At 34.8% G+C, this 22,432-nt stretch overlaps 1 long non-coding RNA gene across 1 annotated transcript in view; it reads left to right on the top strand.

Moving 5' to 3' along the window:
• LOC120629034 overlaps window positions 1–21,128 on the top strand; it is a 31,176-nt gene extending 10,048 nt beyond the window's left edge. The window contains exons 2-3 of the long non-coding RNA XR_005658979.1: window positions 1,468–1,508; window positions 21,101–21,128. This is a non-coding gene — a long non-coding RNA (uncharacterized LOC120629034). The remainder of the gene's footprint in view (window positions 1–1,467; window positions 1,509–21,100) is intronic.
• The last annotated feature ends 1,304 nt before the right edge of the window (window positions 21,129–22,432 follow it).

The following is a 22,432-nucleotide window of genomic DNA, read 5'->3' as shown; positions in this document are numbered from 1 at the left end:
ATTAGTTGGAATAGCAAATTGCAAGCGTGTGTTGCTTTTCAGGATCAAAAGATGTAGTTTTTTTTAAATGTAATAAAAGGACTTTAATAGTCTTAATCGTGTAAACATTTTTTATTAAACCATCGATCATTTTTGTATAGTTAAAAAGATTATTGACTAAATTAGCTTTCGTATCTTTGTATCTACAAAACCCAAAAATAATCGATGGGTTGCAGAGAGAAAGAAAATACTATACTTAAAAAAAAACATAATTCGCTTTTTCCAATTCTAATTAGAATTACTAGTAAATGTTAAATGGTAAATAACAATATCCCGTTAAGTATTTTGATTTTTGTAATTGTCTTTACGACTCTGATTTATAGTAAGAAATGTCCAAGTTGTTATTCCTCATCAACCATGATCTATACTCAACCAAGGCATACACTTTTTAAATTTTTAAATAAAGTAACATACAAATACACATCCAGTTATCCCAGCATTACAATAAATATTTGATAAAGCAGAATTATAACGAAAACCAAAAATTTGTTAGTCAAGTTCAGGTGACATCATACTCTATTGAGCTGTTTATGATTAAATTGGCACTCGGATGCGTGAGCATTACCACGAATACCCGTAATTAGATATGAGTTTTTATTCAACAATGCTATGCTGTTTACATCGACTCATTTTAGTAACGACAAAAATATTTGTCGGCTTTGTTAATCGTGCATTGCCGTTTCGACAAATATTCGCTAACATGTCTACGTCGTCGTCATAAGTTTTATCAGGGCTAGTTTTCGTGATCTATACCAAGAAACATATCTATTCCTAGTATATGGATATACATTTGGTATAGATAATAATTAGATGGCATTAATGATGAACACCCATACAATGAAAAACATTCGTGTGTTATGAACACAAACATTTTCCGTTGTGGGAATCGAACCCACAGTCTTAGACTCAGAAAACGGGGTCGCTGCCCACTGCGCTAATCGGCCATTAACATTTATTGTTATTTTAGCGACGGGAAAACTATTTATTGGATATAATGACAATCGTTCTTTGCCTATTTGAAAAATATTCACCAACTTAAATGCGTCAATACCATCATCTTTTAACAATAACAAAAAAACACTTGATTTTCGATAAAGATACTAAAAAATATATGTTTTGCTATCATGTCTACATATACTTTCTTATTTGCTTTATATTGATAGCCATCTTTTAATTAGTTTTTAGGGTAAAGACTATTTAAAAAAATGTTATTTAGTCAAAAACAAATAGATTTTCATCATCATACAACATAAATTCAAACATAAATGGTTTTTTTTTTTGAATTGCTTATGATCTACTTAGTATTATCACATTATAATATTCTTTAATAGTAGTTTACATGATAAGACAAGATAAAATAGCTATAAGTGGGTACACTATTTTTGCAAAAGAAATATTTTTTTAAAACTGTATTTTATTTTGTTGCAGGAAATGATGCTTCGCTCCTTTATTTAACCAAATAATATATTGTAAGTACTTAGACGTATTGTATGGCATACAACATATTTTTTAATGACTCACATAAATTAACTAAAGTTTTAGTTAAGGGAATAAATATTATAATTAAACTATATTTTAGGAATACTAAAAGTACACAATACTATAACTGCTGGATTATGGAACATAACATATTTATTATACTTACGAATTGTTGTATTTATACAGTAGATTACAAATAAATAAACAAATTAGTATTAAAACAAACCCGTCCCAGAATCCCATAAAAACCATGTGACAGGGCCACGATAAAAGCATACTAAATATTAACTCAATCACCTCTAAAACGTGTCTCGAATCTGAAGTAGTGGTTGAATAAACGGAAGGACATGGACTCCGCCAAAGGGGTCAACGTTACGTATAGATTGATTCTGAGAAGTGGCTATTAAAGAACTTTATACCGGTCAAGAGCGAAACCGATGTCGCACTTTGATAAGAACCTGTTCAAATAGCTGATATTTCTTAACGCAATATAATTTTTGAAACTGAAACAACTGTTATGAAATTCAAAATTATTTCATTTCTAGTATTTCTTTATAAGCACCTGTGCACCTGTATATGCCCTACCGGCTACCATCGGTTTGGAAGGTTGATTCTACCGAGTAAAGCCGGCAAGAAACTCAGTACATAGTTGACCTCATCAACATTTTACGATTTAACAATCATTCTTCTACCTCATCTTAGATGAAAACCAAGTAACCGAATACACACACAGTACAGTTGTTAAAAGTGAAATAAGTCACAAACGCTTGACCCAAAAAATAACTACAATACATGTCACATAAAGTCCAAGAGGTATACACGAATTTTAATAACGATTACATAATTATTACGTATAAATAAAGATAAACATTTGTCCCAATAAATATTTTGTCTCCAATGAAAGTATTCAACAAATAGTGCATTCCTCGACTCTATGTCACTGGCATCTTTTGTGTTCCTTGTATAGGCAACGTCAATGGCTCGGATGCATTCCTTATTCTAGAGAGAATGTACGAGTTATTTAACTTGTCCAAATAGTTAGTGTTCGTATGTTTTACCATGAATGTGATTTGTTGATACAACCTTTAGTTCTTAGAGTACCTGTTCTAAGAATGCGCTGATTTGAACTTTCACAACTTATTAGTTTCAGCTGCTTAAATGTTATAATATATATCGAAAACGCCACACTCTAATATTGAGTCATATTCCCGGACGCGGCTCGAATACATATTCATTGATAATTACATTTTAACCGCAGCTCCGTCGAGGACACTGAATATTAATACTCATTTTGAATTATAGCTCGCCCGGAAGTGGTAAGTGTTAGGTCACTTCGTAAATAAAGCAATAGAGATATCTCACACACGCACACTGAAATGACATACGTTCTTAAAATTGCCCAGATCTCAAACATATGATCCATGTATAGGCACATATATACTATAGAGGTATATCAATATATAGAGGTAAATATAATATAATAGAATATTTCTTAACCAAACCAGAGTAAAAATAACATAGAAAATGAAGCGTACGTACATGCTTGGTGACCAATTATTGTTGCTATTGATTGAATATTACAAGCTTCTTGAAAATTACTTTATTAAGATAAAAATATGATATTAAATAGTTACAACACAATACCATTAAAAAAATACTATTCCGGTGAAATACTGAACTAGGACGGAAAACCAGACTGTCGGTTTAACTCATTTTACCATAAAAGAAAAAGGAGGAAAATACAAAGAAAACATATTATGTTACCTAAAACATCCAATGATTAATATATGAATCTATAGACAAAAGCCATAATTGATTGATCTTTTTCTTACTCTGGCTTCAGGTAAATACCATTTAGTATGTATGTCAGGTACCAGATAGCTTTTTTATGTATATTTTATTAATATATTCGAGTTGTTCTTTCCAAAAAAAATTATTTACAGTACTGAAGTACTCCTATATTCTATGTATTATTGACAACATTTTCACTAGAGGAAAAGGACCCTATGTCTTTTTCTGTACCTTTAATAAGTATTTGCAAAATCATGATGATCGGTTTTTTTTTTATACGACAATACACACATCGCCATGTAGCTCCAAAGTAAGCGCAGCTTGTGTTATGGGTACTAAGATGACTGATGAATATTTTTATGAATAATGTACATAAATAGAATATACATATAAACACCCAGACACTGAAAAACATTAATGCTCATCACACAAACATTTTGCAGTAGTGGGAATCGAACCCACGGCCTTGGGTTCAGAAAGCAAACTGTGCATTCTGAACCTCGCTGCAAACTGTGCCAATAGGCCGTTTGATTAGATAAGGCGTGAAAGATAAACAGACAAACTCACTTTCGCGTTTATAATATTAGTTAGGATAGTTGAAAGACATCGGAGCATTTTCAAGTGATTTACTCTCACTCATAATTTAGTATTTAGTTATACATAGTTAGTTTAGTTATAGTATATATTAATTTATTTATTTATGATTAATTTTATTTTATGTGTGTAATTTGGATAAGCATTAGGATGTTATTATTTGAAAGAATGTCATCATGATCATCATCATCACATCAATCCATTACCGGCTCACTACAGGGCACGGGTCTCCTCCCACAATGGCAAGGGGTTAAGACCGTAAACCACCACGCTGGCCCAGATCGAATTGGTGGACTTCATACATCTTTGAGAACGAGAACTCTCAGGTATGCCGGTTTCCTCACGATGTTTTCCTGTACCGTTTTTTTTTTTTTTTTTTTTTATTATATTTATAGACGAGCGCTTGACTGCAATCACACCTGATGGTAAGCGATGATGCAGCCTAAGGTGGAGCGCGCTTGCCTAGAAGATGCCTATTCACTCTTGATTTGAAGGTACTAATGTTGTAAGAACTGGGGAAAATGGAAGCTGGAAGAGCATTCCAGATCCTAGCGGTGCGAATTAGAAACGAAGATGCGAAGCGCTTCGTACGCGTCCGCGGTATATCGACCACGTAGGGATGCAGATCCTTCCGGTGCCTCGCGGTTCGATGGTAAAAAGGCGAGGGGGGAACTAGATCAAATAGTTCTTGAGCACACTCTCCGAAATATATCCTATAGAATACCGAAAGGCAGGCAACCTTGCGACGATGTTCCAAACTCTTAAGTTTTTTATTGGCTAGGTCACCGATGAGCCTTCTAGCACGGCGATCAACCGAATCCAGGGCATCAAGCTGATACTTGGCAGAGCCATCCCATAAATGGGAACAGTACTCCATGCACGATCAACTTGAGCTTGGTACAAGGTAAGAAGCTGTTCAGGCGTGAAGTACCGCTTGACCTTATTGAGGATGCCAAGTTTCTTGCCAGCTGTTTTTGCCCTGGATTCGATGTATTGTCCAAAGTTGAGGTTGGATGAAATATTGACACCTAGAAGCTCTAGACTGTCGGTAATAGGCAAAGATATACCTCGGAAAGTCGGAGTCAGGGGAAATGGACTCCGTTTGGTAGTAAATAAACACGCTTGCGTTTTGGTAGCATTAAATTTGACCAAATTGGCGTCTCCCCAATCAGACACCTCATTTAAGGTCAGATTAATGCGTTCCACCAAAGCCTCTCTGTGTCCTAAAATTTCAGCACCACTAGCACGGGGACCGGGCATATATCTCTCCGTTACAGTGCTATCATCTGCGTACCCAAAGATACCGGGTTTCAACAGACCGTTGAAGTAAGTGATATTTTAATTGCTTAAAACGCTCGTAACTAAGAAAAGTAAGTATGTATGAAATAGTAATGAAAGTCAGAAAGTCAAATATTTCTTTATTCAAATAGGCACATAGATGGCACTTTGATGCGTACCTTATATGTATAATATGACATAGAAGCGAGTTGATGGCGATAACTAAATTCGTCAACTTAAAACTACAGCTACGAGGTATCCAAACGCGCCCTGTTCTAACGCCCACAACAAAATTAGCCGGTTTTTTTTTTTTTGTTATCACCATCTCACATTGTCATTTAAATACAACGCACTATTCGGTTTTGTTTCTGTTATCCTAATTCTGTTATGAATAATCATAAGTAGTGGTATGGTAAGTGGATAGCCCCGTGGGTAGGACTTCGACGTTTCTTTAGTGGTGGCGATTTCGAATTGCACCTATAACTTTCTAAGTTATGTGCGTTTTAAGCAATTCAATCATCACATGTTTTAACGGTGAAGGAAAACATCGTGAGGAAACATTATGTTCTCAATGGAGTGTGGGGCCCGCCAATACCACCACACTTGGCCAGCGTGGTGAACTATGAACTTAACATCTTCGCATTGTAGAAGAAGACCTGTGCCCTTTGGTGGGCCGGGCAATGGGTTGATATGATGTTGATGAAGGTTGCCCCGGAAGTACCATCTCTTACATTCTTTCACTAAACGATAAGGCCGCCTTGTATTCTTTCTAAGTTTCTTCTTTTCTGTCTATGTCTTTTACTTTTTCTGGTTAAAAGTAAAGCATATAAATATGTAAATAATTAAATAAAATATTCTTAGAAACACTCATTGAACTGATTTTACTTCATATTCTATAGTGATGAATGCGCACCAAACTTGTGATGACGATGCACAAGGGTGAACGACATCTGACTCACGTCATGCCTCGCTCTGAAGTTACATGGCCACTCGGCTAAGCAGTTAGCATTGTTGCAACGTTAATTTAATTCGTGAATAAACAAAAATTTTCCTCGTTTACTTGCACTGAAACCATGCGGGCGGCGTGGCATACTTGACTGCGTACATAATATATTTTACCGGAAACGGCGTCTCCGTGTTTACTTGCAATAATTTGCACATTTTCCGCTTGTCCGGGAACTATCTTCTGAATGAATCGAAGATTGCATATACTCTCATAGTACAGGTTACATGTTAATACATTAGATCAAGTTAGAAATAATGTGGTAGCCTCATCGCCTTTTATAGAGATATCTACTAGGCAACTAAAGAATTGATAATAATGCTTTTTAAAATACATGCATCTGCGAATGAATCAATTAGTGTTGCCCAAATTCAGTCTTGGTCTTGCAGTCTTGGTCTTGTTCTTGCGTTTTTGCAAGACCAAGACCAAGAACAAGACCGCGTATTTTTAGCAAGACCAAGACCAAGACTGACCGTGCAAGACTTGAGCAAGAACAAGACATAGCCTGCAAGACTCTTGCGTCTTGCAGCTAGGACTTAGCGCTATTTCACGGAGTAGTTAGGTGTAACAGTTCGGTGTATAGGTAGGTAGGTACGCTTAGGAATTCTATGAGACGCAAAAAACTATATCAAAGAATATGAAAAACTGGACCTATGCGCATTACGACTAATGCCATAAACATAGCGAATAAAAAAATATCTATTAAAATCAAACTGAGTGCATGCATAGTTATGTTTTAACCATCGGCACTTTGATAATGCGGCATCAAAGGTTTTGTACTTACTTCTCAAAGAAATTTGCCGCTTTTCGGAAGTACATGGTTATGATACACGCGCCGGCGGCTTCTTTTGAAATCTAAAACAATCGTTGCCGCCGCGCCGAAATCATAACATTTGACACTATTCATGCAAAATAATTTCGAATTTTAAGAGTACCTACAGGTGTTCCAAAGAATAAATAAGTTTCAGAGTGCTTAGAATGAAAATGAATACATTATACTGATCACGCAAGTAGTATTATGATTAGGATAAAATGGTGAGGATAGGTAGTAGATGTCATAATAATTCATTCTAGTAAGTAATTATAATATTGATTACTTATATGGTTTTAAACTAATTACTTAGGTACTATTATTGTACATTTAGTCATTATATTTCTTAAGTTTTTACAAGTTGTTTTAGCAAATGTAAGCTTATAAATCATAAATGTTTATTAAGAAACAGTTACTTCCATGGAAAACGACATATAGGTCAGTTGATTTTTCGAATTTCTTATCAAATCTTCAGTTATTTATTAATCTGCTTGATCTTTACTAAGGCTATGTTAATTCAAGCTCACAATGTTCCAATTCTATTACGTTTTTCTAAGATTTAAAGTAAACTTTAATAAATAGTAATAGACTAATAGGTAATTGCAAGACTTGCAAGACTCTTGCTGCAAGACCAAGACCAAGACCAAGACTGGGAGCGCAAGACCAAGACCAAGACCAAGACCAGGTGTATTGGCGCAAGACCAAGACCAAGACTGGCTAAGTCTCGTCTTGTTCTTGCATTTGGGCAACACTAGAATCAATCAATCTTTGGCCCACAATTATTGAATTTCAATTGATTAATTAATTTATTAAAACCATCATTATTGATTCTCGACAAACAAAACGGAAGTCCTTGTGCCTTTTTCATAAATAAAGCACATCGGCCCTTTTCTAACAAACACAAACAAATGTGATAATCTCACTTCGAAAAAACCATGCATCCAGTTTATGAGTCATTTTGCTAAGTTGTCAAATCCCAGGCCAAATTAATAACTTCAATATATTGATATTTTCATTAAGCATTATGTTTTTGAAAATAAAAAGTTTTAGTTTTAAAATTATTAGTGTGTGTTGTTTCAAAAATAAGCCGTTTTACCTACTTAAAATAATGTCTATACAAATAAACACTTTTCGTATTAAGCTCGTATGATTATTTCAATGACAGTCTAAACCATACAAACGTTTTTAAAATATTTCAAATCTCTGTCTTTTTTTCCAAGCTAATATTTGGCATGGCTTAACCGTTTTTCGCTGGACTATTAGTAAATAGATGGGCTCAGTTTTATTCTATAAATCCAACACAATGGTGAGATTTGGAAGATAGTATAAAAGTCCAAAAAGTGTCCAAAACACCAGGTGCGCGATGACTTAACTCCGACAGACGATAGATTCCGCGCATCCACCACACAAAGTTCCAGAAACTTCTACCTAGAACTGTATTTGAACTTGTATAATTTTATCTGAATCATTGTTTACTGGTGAATACCGACGTAGTTATATTGTGACACCGCCAGTTATCCAGACTGTAACGCCGATTCTAATGAAACTTCATGGTTTCTAGGCGTGACTAATAAATCCGTTTGCAATTTAACTCAATGCGGTTGTATTTATTTTACGAATATAGTACACGACATTTTTGTAGTTATCTTTCCCAATGTAAAAACAGTAACTTGAGTATGTGACAGACAACTAACGCACATATCAGCCCAGGTTCAATTGAAGATTCTGTCGCTACTACCCTATAGGCAAAGATGTACCTTAAAATGTATTTTTTTTATTCCACTGCAATTTATCCCTTAAATACAATCTCGAAATAAGATAATAGTAATAATCCCTTAAATAAGATAATAGTAATACTCCAATATCTAATAAGGGAAAAGGTATTCAGCGTGCTGAAGTGGTTCTCTCACCTACATCTGTAGACCTGTCTCTTGATTCTATCATGAGTGAAATACGCAGTTTTCGAACGGAAATGAATAAAAAGCTTGAACATCAGCAAACTACTTTGAGTAATTTCAATGTAGCCTTAAAGAAATTACAAGAAGAGGTCACGGGAGTCATCATAAATTTTACTGGTATTCAAGAGGAACTCAATGAGGCAATCAAATCTCTGAAATTTTTGTCCGATTGTCACGACGATCAAAATACTTTGAATAAAGAATTGACGGCTAGAATATCAAAGCTTGAAAGTGAAAATTCTGAACTACGATCTAAGTCATCTGAGATTGAATTTAAGATATCTCAATTGGAGCAACAGTCACGTGACAGTAACTTGGAAATTCAATGTGTACCCGAACATCGGTCGGAAAATTTACTGACGCTAGTAAATCAATTAGCTAAGGTGGTAAATTTCGAGCTTGGATCTAGTGACATTTTGAACTTCCATAGGGTTGCAAAAATGAATGCCGAATCGAAACGCCCTCGTAGTATCATCGTAAAACTATCAAGCCCACTTAAACGAGATAACTTTTTGGCGGCGGTACGAACCTTCAATAAAAAACACGCTGCCGACAAATTCAATACTTCTCACCTAGGGATTGCTGGGAATAAGCAGCAGGTTTATGTCACGGAACATTTGTCCCCAAATAATAAACGTCTGCATGCAACTACTAGAATTGCAGCTCAGGAAAAAAAGTACAGATACGTATGGGTTCGAGGAGGCCGTATCTTTGTGCGAAAGAATGATGAGTCACCGCCAATACAGATAAAAAGTGTAGACGCCCTACAATTATTGTGATTTGTTTTGTGATTTTATTCTTTCTTAATTTTTTTTTTGTAACGTTCCTACCAAGATTTTAAGTTTTAAAGTTTTAACAGTTTATTTTAAAATATTTTATCAAAATGTAAGGGGTCTCAGAACGAAAACTGATGAGCTATATCAATCCATACTACACACTGATTATGACATTATTGTTTTTACAGAAACTTGGCTTAATGAAACGGTTTTTGATCATGAATTTATAGATGATAGATATATTGTTTTTCGACGCGATCGTGCATCGACCTCTTCGTCTGTTAATAAAAAGGATGGTGGCGGAGTTTTGTTGGCGATTCAAAAGAAATACCAAGTTCATAGAAAGTTTGGGTTTGAATCTATTTGCGAAGATCTTTGGGTTTCCGTTGGTATTGGTAACAATACATTTTTGTACATATGCGCTCTTTATGTCCCGCCCCCGGTAGATTTAAAATATTTAGAAGTGTTTTTACAAAACATGACTAATGTTTGTCAAAACACAGTATTAGCATCACATTTTCTGCTTATAGGAGATTTTAATCTGCCACAAATTTCCTGGATTCCTAGATCTGATAGTCTATCTCTGAGCCCTCAGTCCTCCAATCATGTAACAGTTCATTATTTTCTCGACACATTATCTTTCTGTAACTTACATCAATACAATCCTATTTATAATGACAACAATCGAATGCTTGACTTAGTTATATCTAATTATTCATCGTTCACTGTAACCCAGTCTTTTTCACCATTGCTCCCCATAGATTCGCACCACCCTGCCTTAGTTATCGATTTTAAAAATATCACTGAAAGATTGCTTAAAAGTAATTCTGCTTCTTCCCTTAACTTTAATTTGTGTGATTTTGAGGCCATTAATTATGACTTGGCTCAGATTAATTGGGAAGTGATACTCAATTCGGTTGAGTCCGTAGATGCTGCAGTAGATACATTCTATGGTTTACTGATGCCAATTATCTATTTGCATACACCGATGTCGAAAAGTAAAACTAATAACTATCCTTTTTGGTTTTCGCGCAGCTTGATTAAATGTCTTAAAGAGAAAGCGAAGTATCACTCTAGATACAAAAAATATAAAAACAATAGAGATAAACTTTCATTTGAAATAATTAGAGACCGTTGTGATTTATTAATCAAACAATGTTATACAAAGTTTAAAAAATCTGCTGCAAATCATTTACGTAGTAATCCTAAATATTTCTGGCGATTTTGTAATCATCATAAGACCAATTCTACTCCAATTCCAAATAAAATGTTTTTTAAAAATGAATCTGCTAAAGGCGGTCAGGAAATATGTGATTTATTTTCTAAATATTTTCAATCAGTTTATGATGAACGCACTCTTACTTCTCAAAACTCTCTTATGTACGATTGCAACCTATACTACAGAGAAACAATTACAACGTCTCATGTTAGAGTGAACATAGATGAGGTTTATAAATATTTGCTCACTATTGAAGTTAATAAGGGCAGTGGTCCCGATATGGTTCCTCCGATTTTAATTAAGAAATGTGCTAAATATCTTGTGTATCCCTTAACTTTCATATTTAACCTGTCATTAAGATCTGGTGTATTTCCAACTAAATGGAAAATTGCTCATGTCACTCCAATACTCAAATCTGGCGCGATTGATAACGTTGGTAATTATAGGCCGATTTCAATATTGTCATCCTGTGCCAAAGTTTTCGAAGCGCTTATACAAAAAAAACTTATTTTTCTTCTGAGAAAATATATTAATACCAATCAACACGGCTTCCTGCCGCGTAGATCTACGACTACTAACCTCATTGGGTATGTAGCTGATATCGCTGAAGCATTGGATAATAAAATGGAAGTTCATGCAGTTTATACTGATTTTAAAAAAGCCTTTGATTTGGTTAATCATGATTTATTATTACTTAAACTTAATCATATGGGTATACATGGCTCCCTATTAAGGTGGTGTGAATCATATTTAAAAAACCGATCTCAACTAGTGTCTCTATTCGGTCACAAGTCTGACATTAAATCAATTCCATCCGGAGTTCCACAAGGGTCTCATTTGGGTCCACTTCTCTTCTTGATATTTATTAATGACCTTAGTCTTACACTCACATCAAATTTTCGTTTTTACGCAGATGATCTAAAAATTTATCGCGCCGTTAGAAATAAAAATGATTCTGAATTACTTCAACGAGATATTAATAATATTGTTAACTGGTGTAATAATAATTTAATGGCATTAAACTCCGATAAATGCTTACACATTAAATTCACTAGAAAAAAAATAACAAATAATACAGTATATTATGCGTATAACGACATTCCGTTACGGGAAGTAGAAGTTGTCCGTGATTTGGGCGTACTTTTTGATTGTTCACTATCTTTTCGATACCATTTTGACTCAATCGTGAAAAAAGCTTCAAAATTGTCAGGTTTTATATCCCGTCAGATGAAATTGTTCCGAGACCCTTTTTTATCAATTACTATCTATTATTCTTTGGTACGTAGTATACTAGAATACTGCAGTCCAGTTTGGTGCCCCACATATAACGTACATAGTGTCCGATTGGAACGCGTTCAAAAGCGGTTTATCTACCACCTAGCGTATAACGATAACAAATCTCGTGAGTTGGACTCGTACGAATCACGCTTACGTTCGTACAATATAATGTCACTAAAGAACAGACGTAAAATGCTAGACATGATTTTTTTTTTCAAAGTCATCAATGGAGACATTGAGTCAACGGAAATATTGGAGAGGTTGAAGTTTTGTGTACCGCGTTCGGGTAGTCGCCTGCAAAATCGGAAACCGTTTCATTTACCTTTTTGTCGGACCAAGGCAGGACAACATGCGCCTGTCTTTCGAATTTGCTCACTTTTAAATGCTTACAGAAATAACTGTGACATTTTTAGTACTTCTTTGACCTCATTCAAAAAACATGTCAAACATTTACTTACATAACTTAAATTAATTTATTTTTCGTTTTAATTTTATATCATCACTATTCATTGTATAGTATTGCAGGTATGCAGTTTTAAATTTTGCTTTATTTGATTAGCTTTTAGATTATCTAAATTAAGCATGCTGTGGTCATTTCTAGAAGGTTTCAATCTCTGTCTTTCTCTTGTATTTATGTTATTCTCATGATAACGTCATTGGTTGTTACCAGTTTAATGATCCAAAAAAAAAAAAAAAAAAAAAAAAAAAAAAAAAAAAAAAAAAAAAAAAAAAAAAAAAATCTCACCTCAATGGTGAGCAATGATGCAGTCTAGAATGATAGGGGGTTAACATGTTGGGGGGGGGGTCTCCATGTTCCGATACGACGTAGCATCGAAACCGATCGTGTGTGAGATCTTGTAATAACTTTATTACCTGTTTAATCAATGTACCTAATTGTTACTGTTTCTTAATAACCTTGTAATAGTTATTCAATCGTTTAGATCTTGTATTACAAATCGTTTTATTTTTAATGGCTTCTCTTCTAGACTTTTATTCACTTAGTATGTGTATGTAGTTTAAAATAAACAAAAGTGACATATAAGGTCCCTCAACAATATGTAAAACAATATTATTTTAAAGTGTAAAGCTATTCTTCTATATAGTCACCTACCAATCTGTCTGCTATTTATTTTCATCAAACTTCCGCCCGTCTAACTTGTACTTAGACCGCGGTGTACGCTTACATTAATAGTTAAAACAACCATAACCTACTTATAGTAAATAAGCAAAATTATCTACAGTCAGTGCTAACAGTAGAAGATAAGAGATATCTCTTATGAGATGGATGTTCTTGTCGTCTTAAAAGTGCATTTTCTATACGCAAAAACTATGCACGATACTGTGGACTAATCTTTATCGTATGATTTATTATCTGTTCCGTTAATGATGTCTGAACAGTGGGTAGAAACTTTTTAGTAATTTTCTTATCACTGCTAATTACATCCACTTATAACATACATCTCTGTACACTGTAAAAACAGGACAGTTGGTTAGATCTAGCTTACTGATGGCACTGCCTGATATTATGCCATTTACCAACCTTGTTTAAATGGTTTCAATGGTTTTTTTTTCAACATAAAATACCATTAGGTGTTTCCGAACTGAATCTAATCACCGATTCGATACTGTATTGTTGCAAAATATTTGAAAGTTATTCAATGCTTTAGATAATATATTTTTACTATATTTATCTTCTACCTTTTATAAACACGTGTAGAACTGAAATTTTGATAGAATACTTACCAAGCATCCTACCTTCCGCGGTTAATTAAGATAGCTTTTTAAAATTCTAATCCCTAAAGTTAAATCCCATGGGATGTAAATTTGTATTAAAGTCTGACATTTTTCTGACAAAATATATCCACGAAACTTGATATTTGGGCTTCTGATAAAAAAAAATAGAATAACGTGTTTAACAGTTAACACTAACTTCTATATTGTAACGTGTAGTGTATTGTTAGTGTGTTAACACTAACTTCTGTATTGTATATTAAGTAATACTAATTGTTGTTTTAAATGTATTAAGATGCGCTTTGCCTGAAATAAATTAATTATTATTATTATAGAAGATAAAAGTTAGAAGAGAAGTTTTATTTATTATAAACATTATATGCACATGTTTTTTATTTATCAAGATACATGATTTATGGATATAAGGTTTAGCTTTCCACTGCAGTGAAATTTCTAAATCTCAAAGGATATTAGAAATCCCATTGAAATGGATTCGTAGTAAAGTTATTTACCAAAAAAATATAATAACAAAAATTGTCTATTGTGCATAATATTTTTCAACAATATCCACGGTGTGTTGCAGAACGATTATTTATAATAACTTTCATATTATCGCTATTTTTAGAACATTCATATTAACGCTGCTGTATAAAAAAGACATGGTTAGACAATAAAATTATTCTTGTGGCAACCCTACTGTTTGGCGGCAAGATGGGATCGTCTTATTTATTACTTAGCAACATGATTGTTAGGTATGTCCGATCCGTGCCGGCCACACGCAACTCATAAAGCCTTCACTTTGATTATAATTTACCTAGCTATATCTCAACAATTTTCTTCAAAGAACAAATACACGTTTTGAATATATTAGTTTCGATAATAATTTACGAAATTATGCGTACCATTAATATTATAAATGGTTACTTTCTACCATATTTTCATGACTAACCAAATGAGAGTGCAGTTAAGGGCTAACTCTTAGTGTATCATAAAAAATGGCTCGTGCTGTTATAAAAACCTATTTAACAATTTTTTTTATATATTAATTGGTGCTCCCTTTTTCAGTCGTGGCTATTACGGCTTTTTAAAAAAAATATTGTTTTCCTGGGATAAAACTTAGCCTATGTGAGTAATATCCGTCTTTTTAACCAACTCTACGTAAAAAAACAAGTAGATTTATTGCTTATTTAGGGTGTAAAGAAAGGACCGACAAACAACGAAACAAACACACTTTCACATTTTTAATATTAGTAAGGATTCTAATACAAAATGTTATCTATACTAATTAGCCTATTGATTTTCGAAGAAAATCGTACTACGTAGTCACCTAGGTGTAATTATTTCTAACTATGGGAGCAGAATATGAAATCAATCATGTGGAAATTCATATCGTAATTTGCAATTTCTTACCACTCACTATAATAATATCATTGTTTCTTTTTATAGAATCTAACAAACCGACCATATCGAAATTTTCCGGGAGAGCACTTTTACAGACCTTTTTTATATTTTAAATTTTTATACATTTCACACCGTGTCCCACCGTTGATTCTCTTCAGCAGGGACTAACCGAGCCGCTCAAGTATGGGTTGACGGGCTTTAACTTCACGAGCCTCGTGACCTTTAACTTCACGAGTCATAATAACCAACGGCTTACTGTGCATGCACAAAGCATTCTTTTTGGCCGGAATCGTTCCGCAGACCTCGTGAACCGCAATCGAACAAGGTTATAGAGATGTTTGAATGTGTGGATATTTTTTATTGAAACACGCATTATGAGCTAATCGAATGTGATTTTACTAAAAAAAATAGGCTAACTGAATTAACACATCATAATCATCATCAAGAAATAATAAAGCAATGCAACTTTTGTAAGATAAGTCAAATTAAAACAAGAAATTAGCATTATCTCTAGATACCCCTAATGGAAGCAAAAACAATGAATATAATGATAGTCCAAACTGAAAAGCATCCAACTTCGGTGCTTAAAGAATTTTCAAATGAATGGACCAGACCAAAAAATTATCTCTACAATAACAATACATAGAAATACGAACGTCGTCAAACAATAAGATTTATGTATTTAAATTGCAAATACTGCAATAATAATACAACTCCTAAAAATACTAAAGTTGAATTTGGTAATATGTATTATAATTTGATTTTTATTAAAAGCTACGCCGTAGCACTACGTTAGTGTGAATCGTAGTTCACCTACGTAAAATTTTTGCTGTTTCATTAAAATTATATATTTTTTTACATGTTTTATTGCCAAATTTATTATAATTATTTTCTTATTGTTTTATTTTCTCAATGTACTTTTTGTTTGAATCCCGGGTCGGGATTGTAAAGTTCAACACGCAAACCACCTGATCAATGCGGCAGTTAGATCCTCATTTTAATGTCCTAAAAACCGCCTAATTTTGTGCTGTTAAAGTAATGTATTTCTTTATAAAGGTATTCTAGAAATTTCAGAACTAGGCTTGCCAAAAAATAATGCTTATAATACGCCTACATGTATCCACAAAATTTGTCATACAATACATTTTGAGTAACCCAAGATCTGAGCTAAAGATTGAAGGTATTCTAACATTTTGAACCTCCGAAACCTAATGAGAACGCATTGTAATATCATTCCAGATCATAAAGTAGTTTTTATGCTTGGAGTTTTCTCTACAAGATCAGAAATAAGTTTCACGTATATTAGGCCCTTTTGAATTGCTTGCGTTGTTTACGTGTTGGTCTGAAATTATTTAAAATGTCATTAAATTAAAGCTACAGTGCAGTCCTTAGTTTAAAGTTAAATAAACCGATGCTTTTAAAATTCTGGCACAGGCAAAATTTCATTTAATAACTGAAAAATTACTAGCATTATGCAGTGACTGCACCGGTTTGGAAGTCAAATTGTACAGAGAAGAAGCAAGCATACAAAACTGGGATATGCAATTTTTCACTCATCACACATTGCATGCTAGCTAGCACACTCTTAAATGCGCGCAATTTGTGAACGTTCCAAAAGGGAAAAACGTTCAAATCTTATATCTTTAAACGAGCAATTCTTGTATATATATAATTGGAATCTTGGAATCGGCTCCAACAATTTTCATGAAATGGCTTTCGGGGGCGATAAATCGATCTAGCTATTTTTAGAAAAAGTCATTTTATTCGTGTTGTCCGGGAATAATCGATTTGGTGCAGACGAAGTTGTACGGGTCAGCTAGTTTATTTAATATGACTACCTTCCAATAAAGGTTAAACAATCTTGTTTGTTTGTTATAATACTTTATTGCTTAGTTAAAAAGTAATGTATACATATACATTACTTTTTAACTAAGACGAAACTTAATGGCTGTAGGCATTTTCTACCAGTCTAACCTTTAGTATAGTGGACAGGGTTTTGATAAGTAATTGTGGTCACATAGAGAAGACTTGAAGAGATTTTGAAGTATACGCAATAAAAAAAACAAAAGACAGCATATTGTTTAGTTTGAAGATTTATTTACAAGCGTTGGTACCCATTCTGGTAGTACAAGAAAATATGAACACCACGCGTGTAACTTCACTACCCCTTGACGTAATAGGGTTTCGATTAATATAATTCAATGAATTTAACAAACAAAATTCAATCCTGTGCTTAGATGAAAGCGAAGACAATTGGTTTCAAGGCACTTTGTTATTATGAAACTTATCAATTGCATAGTAACATAAACTTAATAAATGTGTTTTGACACATTGTTTAGACTTATGCATTTAAAATAGAGTTTTTTATTACTAAGATCCCGCTATGTGTACGTCCATCCATCCAACTATCAGTGGGATACTTTGAATTGCTTTGATGAAGCGTTCATACATATATGTTTACGTAATTATAAGGGGATGGTGATAACATCGTTCGCCAAATCAAACTTAAGCTACGAGGGTTCCAAACGCGCCCTGGTCTAAGAAGAGCCCACAACAAACTTAGCCGGGTATTTTTTTTTGTTATCACCATCTAACAGTAAATTTATATTAAGCTATAAAGCTAGAGCAATTCACACCCAAGCTTTTTTATCGTTTAAGTAATCCTTAATATTATAATTAGATTTTCTAGGACTAGCCCTATACCATCCTAAACGACATCATCACTTGCCCCCTAGTGAGATTGATGGTAAGTGAGGATGCAGTCTAAAATGATAACCGGCTATCATCTTAGCAGTATGGCTATAATTCGAACACTAAATCCCTTGGCGGGAATCCCTCGACTTATTTACATAAGTCACCTGACCAGAGAAGTGAAAATTTAGAAATTATATATTCCCATATTTCCCCTGCCATTGACCATAGGCGCTCTGTTAACACTATGTAGTGTTTCTTCAACTTGGTACGGAGGGCAAAGTCCAACTCGCACTAAGACGCTTTTTTACGAATCGCTAACCTTTCAAATACATGCACGACCGTTCTTTACTTACATATCCAATTTCAGCCAAGTGGCAAGTAATGTTCTAGTTGACGCATCACTTTATACAAAAGTTATGCGTCCACCATTATGTTAATATATAATAAATAGGTAAAACTAAAACGTTCCTCGTGCTAAATGTAACTGCCTCGTTGGTCTCGTGGTTAGCATGGTCAAAAACGGACCACGTTTTTCTGGGTTCGGAACCCTGGTCGGGCCTAATTATATAAGTGCTGTGTATTTTCTATTAAAGATTCTTCGGCACCAGCCCGGAGTTAGGAAGTTGGCGGTGCCAGCCCCCGTGCATCGGAGAGCACGTAAATTCGTCAGCCCCGGTTATTTTCACTTGATTGGGCGGCCGAGTGGCGCAGTGGGCAGCGACTCTGCTTTCTGAGTCCAAGGCCGTGGGTTCGATTCCCACAACTGGAGAGTGTTTGTGTGATGAACATGAATGTGTTTCAGTGTCTGGGTGTTTATCTGTATATTAAAAGTATTTATGTGTATTATATTCATAAAAAAATATTCATCAGCGATCTCAGTACCCATAACACAAGCTACGCTTACTTTGGGGCTAGATGGCGATGTGTGTATTGTCGTAGTATATTTATTTATTTTATTTATCGTAGTATATTTATTGTGGTAATAGTCTTTGCAACTTCTAACCCGCATTGGTGCAGCTTGGTGGGTCTGTGCGAGTGGCGTGCATAGAGGGTATGCACAGGGTATGCAGGTGATACAAAATGAAGAAAATCTCCAGTAGGTACGAGTTATAAAAAACTTGAGGAATTTAAGGATAGGGATTGTAAGAGTTATAAAAAGCCTACCATTTAAGTATTTATAACTCGTAATGGCGATTTTCTTCATTTTATATCATCTGCATACCCTGTGCATACCCTCTATGCACGCCACTGGACTGTGCCCAGCAGTGGGATGTTAGTAGGCTGCTGATGATGACTAAATTGCTTATGTTTAAACAATGTGTTCATCTTCATCAACACATTACCGATACATGGCAAGGTTTCAAAGGTCAAGTACTAACTATCCTAGAGACTTACTTCATACGCCTTTGTGAAAGTTAAATGGAAAACTCTCATGTATCAGTATGCAGGGTTCTAAGGATGTCTTCCTTCACCATTAATGCAAGTGCTTTTAAATTGCTTAAAACGGACATAACTCCGAAAAGTCAGAAGTGCGTGGCGAGGTTCAAACTCAGTCCCCCCGCAAGGGTAGTCTAAATCCTTACCAGGTCACACGTAAATTTTAACGTGTAACCTGTAAGCACCGACAAAGACGTACCGCTAAGAGATTTAGCGTAGATTAGTAGGCCTTACTCCCTAATAGATTAGCCCGCTACCATCTCAGACTCATTACTGCAGTTATAAAAAAAAACATGCAAATTGGGAACAAAAAACATATTTATTACAATGAGGTATTCAAGAAAGAATAATAATTGTAAAATCTGATTTTTGAAAAAAGCAACTGTTGAGTTTCTTGTTGGCTTCTCTTCGGTAGAAACTGTCTTCCGAACCGATGGTGTATTCACTAAAAACAGACTTGATGTTTCAAAAGTGTTTATAATATTAGGCCTACTTAAAATATTTGAATAATGAATTTTATCTCGTTGGTTAACATGTAAAAAATTCTCATTAAAAAGAAATGAGAAATTGGTATTGCTTCGTAGAATCACGTGTTTGCCCCCAACGTGTTCATAATTATTTTAAGCCTACCAACCCGCATTGAATCAGCATGGTGGGTTCATGATACCGAGCCCTCTCTTCTATGAGAATAGATGTCTGTGCCAGTAAGATGATAATAGAAATTACTAAAAACACACTAATACATTGTAAGATTGCGTAGTGTAGAGTGTATTTTTATTTGAATGTTGAATATGTGTTTGAAGGGCCCCCTATTATATTACTGATCCGTCCTTGAAGGAGGAATTAAATTTATGACAAAACTGGGTTACAATAATAAGTGGACCCTAATTAAGGGGAATGTTCTAGGTTCATATCATAAAATGTTATCATAACAAAATAACTCGAATACGGATCACGATATCCTTGGCTTGACTTCCGGGTCGCGCTTAGTAATTGTTAGTGTTAGTGTGTCCATCAGAAAATTATCAGTATTAGCCTGTAGTGTGAAAAGTGGCGTGGGCATCTCTCGTACCCCAGAGAGCACACTAAGCCTAAGCACTAAGCACACTAAGCACTAATTATTGATAATTAAAATCAAATAACATGTGATAAAGATCTAAAACCCGCAACCAATTTATATGCGAAAGGGGGCATGTGTCCGGCGGTATGGCACTAATAGGTAGAGGAAAACGATAAGAGCAAAATAAAATAATCTTATTTTCACGCTCCTAATGACCTTACCAAAGGTCTGTTTTTAAATGTTAGAAGAGCTGATTCTTATTCCATGTTATTTAGGAGCGTGAAATTCGCTCGAGCATGACCAGATATCCACTATCTATTCATGGCAAAACGCGCACTATTATTAATTGAATAATTGGTCTAAGCGGCAACGCCTTGTTTTCGTAATTAAAACAGTGTAATTAAGTCTGTTACCATGCGCGCCAGATTTGCTTCTTTATATTGTGTGTCTCTACACTCTGACGTTAGTGTGATATAGTTTGTTTTGTAGCTGTTTTAGGAATTTGAACCCGCATGTTTGAGATGGTAATGACAGAAATTACGTGTTGAAAGGTCACGCTGAAACTGTGGCGCGATGACAATTGACACGGGCACGAGGCGGCGTGAGCGGGCCGCGGCGGACATCGGGGGCAGAGCGGTTCCCGCCAAAACCAGCGCAGGCTGTGGCGCGAAGTGTCGCGATTGGTCGGGGGCAGCGCACGGAGGCGCGGGCGGCGCGCAAGGCCGCCGGTTTTCCCGCCAACAATGCCTAATGGTGCATTTGTCAAGGTGAGTTCGTTCACCGCCGACGCCGGCGCCGCGCCGCTCCGCGCTCTCCGCAGACAATCGCTCACTCGCTTCGCGCCGAACGAAGGTCGACGGAAGGCAACACTACTACACCCGCTCGCTCCGAAGACACTCATTATCATACTCTTTATTGCAGGTGAAGTTATTTCTGTTTTTATATAATATATTCTATTTTATAATTTTTTTCCTTTACGAAATGTTGATTCCTTATATGTTGCCAATAGACTTTATATCCTACCTTTTACTTATTCAATGTTAATGGAATGTTGTAAGTTTTGTTTAATCTAATAATTTTGATAAAGGTGATACGAAATACAATAAACATGTATTAATAACTGATGTTAGTACATGTAGGTATGTAAATATCGGTAAATAAATTAAGTCTCAAATGCATTGTGTAATAATTTAAATAGGTAGGTAACTAGATATTGAAAACAATTTCTAATTTGCATGCGATGTCGAAACCAAGCTATTTACCACGGCTATTTACCTGCTACCACGTGCTGATACATATTAATGTATAACTAAATCCGTTATGTATTAGCGGTATATACATTATATATCGTATTTCCACGGTTGATGAACGGATAATGAAATATCGGAAGAAAACAAATATCTGAAAAATGCAACAAGAAGAAAACCCTTCACGAGATAGGAAGACATATGAAGAAAGAAGAGCAGTATCAAGTGCTACGCCCGGACGAACTTTCCATGTTCGGCCGATATATACGGGTCGGTGGGATCTTCGTCCGTTTGTATCGCTTATACATGTAACCAACGAATGATCTCAGTACTTTCACCTTGAAAATCCTTCGGCTTCGAAGATAACTAGAAGAAAAGAACAAAGAGGAGTTACAAACAAAACATGATTTGGCGATAATTACTTTTATTTTTTACAATTTATTTTTATTTATGTTGCTAACTTTGCAGTTATTGTGGCTATATAAGGTTAGTAATAATAGTTCATCAGTCGTCGGTTGCTAATTCTGTTTACTCAACTATTTAGACTAATCTATATTGGCATTTATAAAAGTAATGCTGTCCTTTTCTACCAATAACAGTGAAAAGGATGGCACTACTTATAGACCTGTCAATTTA

Source organism: Pararge aegeria, chromosome 13, assembly GCF_905163445.1.
Source record: "Pararge aegeria chromosome 13, ilParAegt1.1, whole genome shotgun sequence".
NCBI lineage: Eukaryota > Metazoa > Arthropoda > Insecta > Lepidoptera > Nymphalidae > Pararge > Pararge aegeria.
Note: the sequence above shows the minus strand (reverse complement) of the source record. Positions and strands in the feature narration are given on the sequence as shown.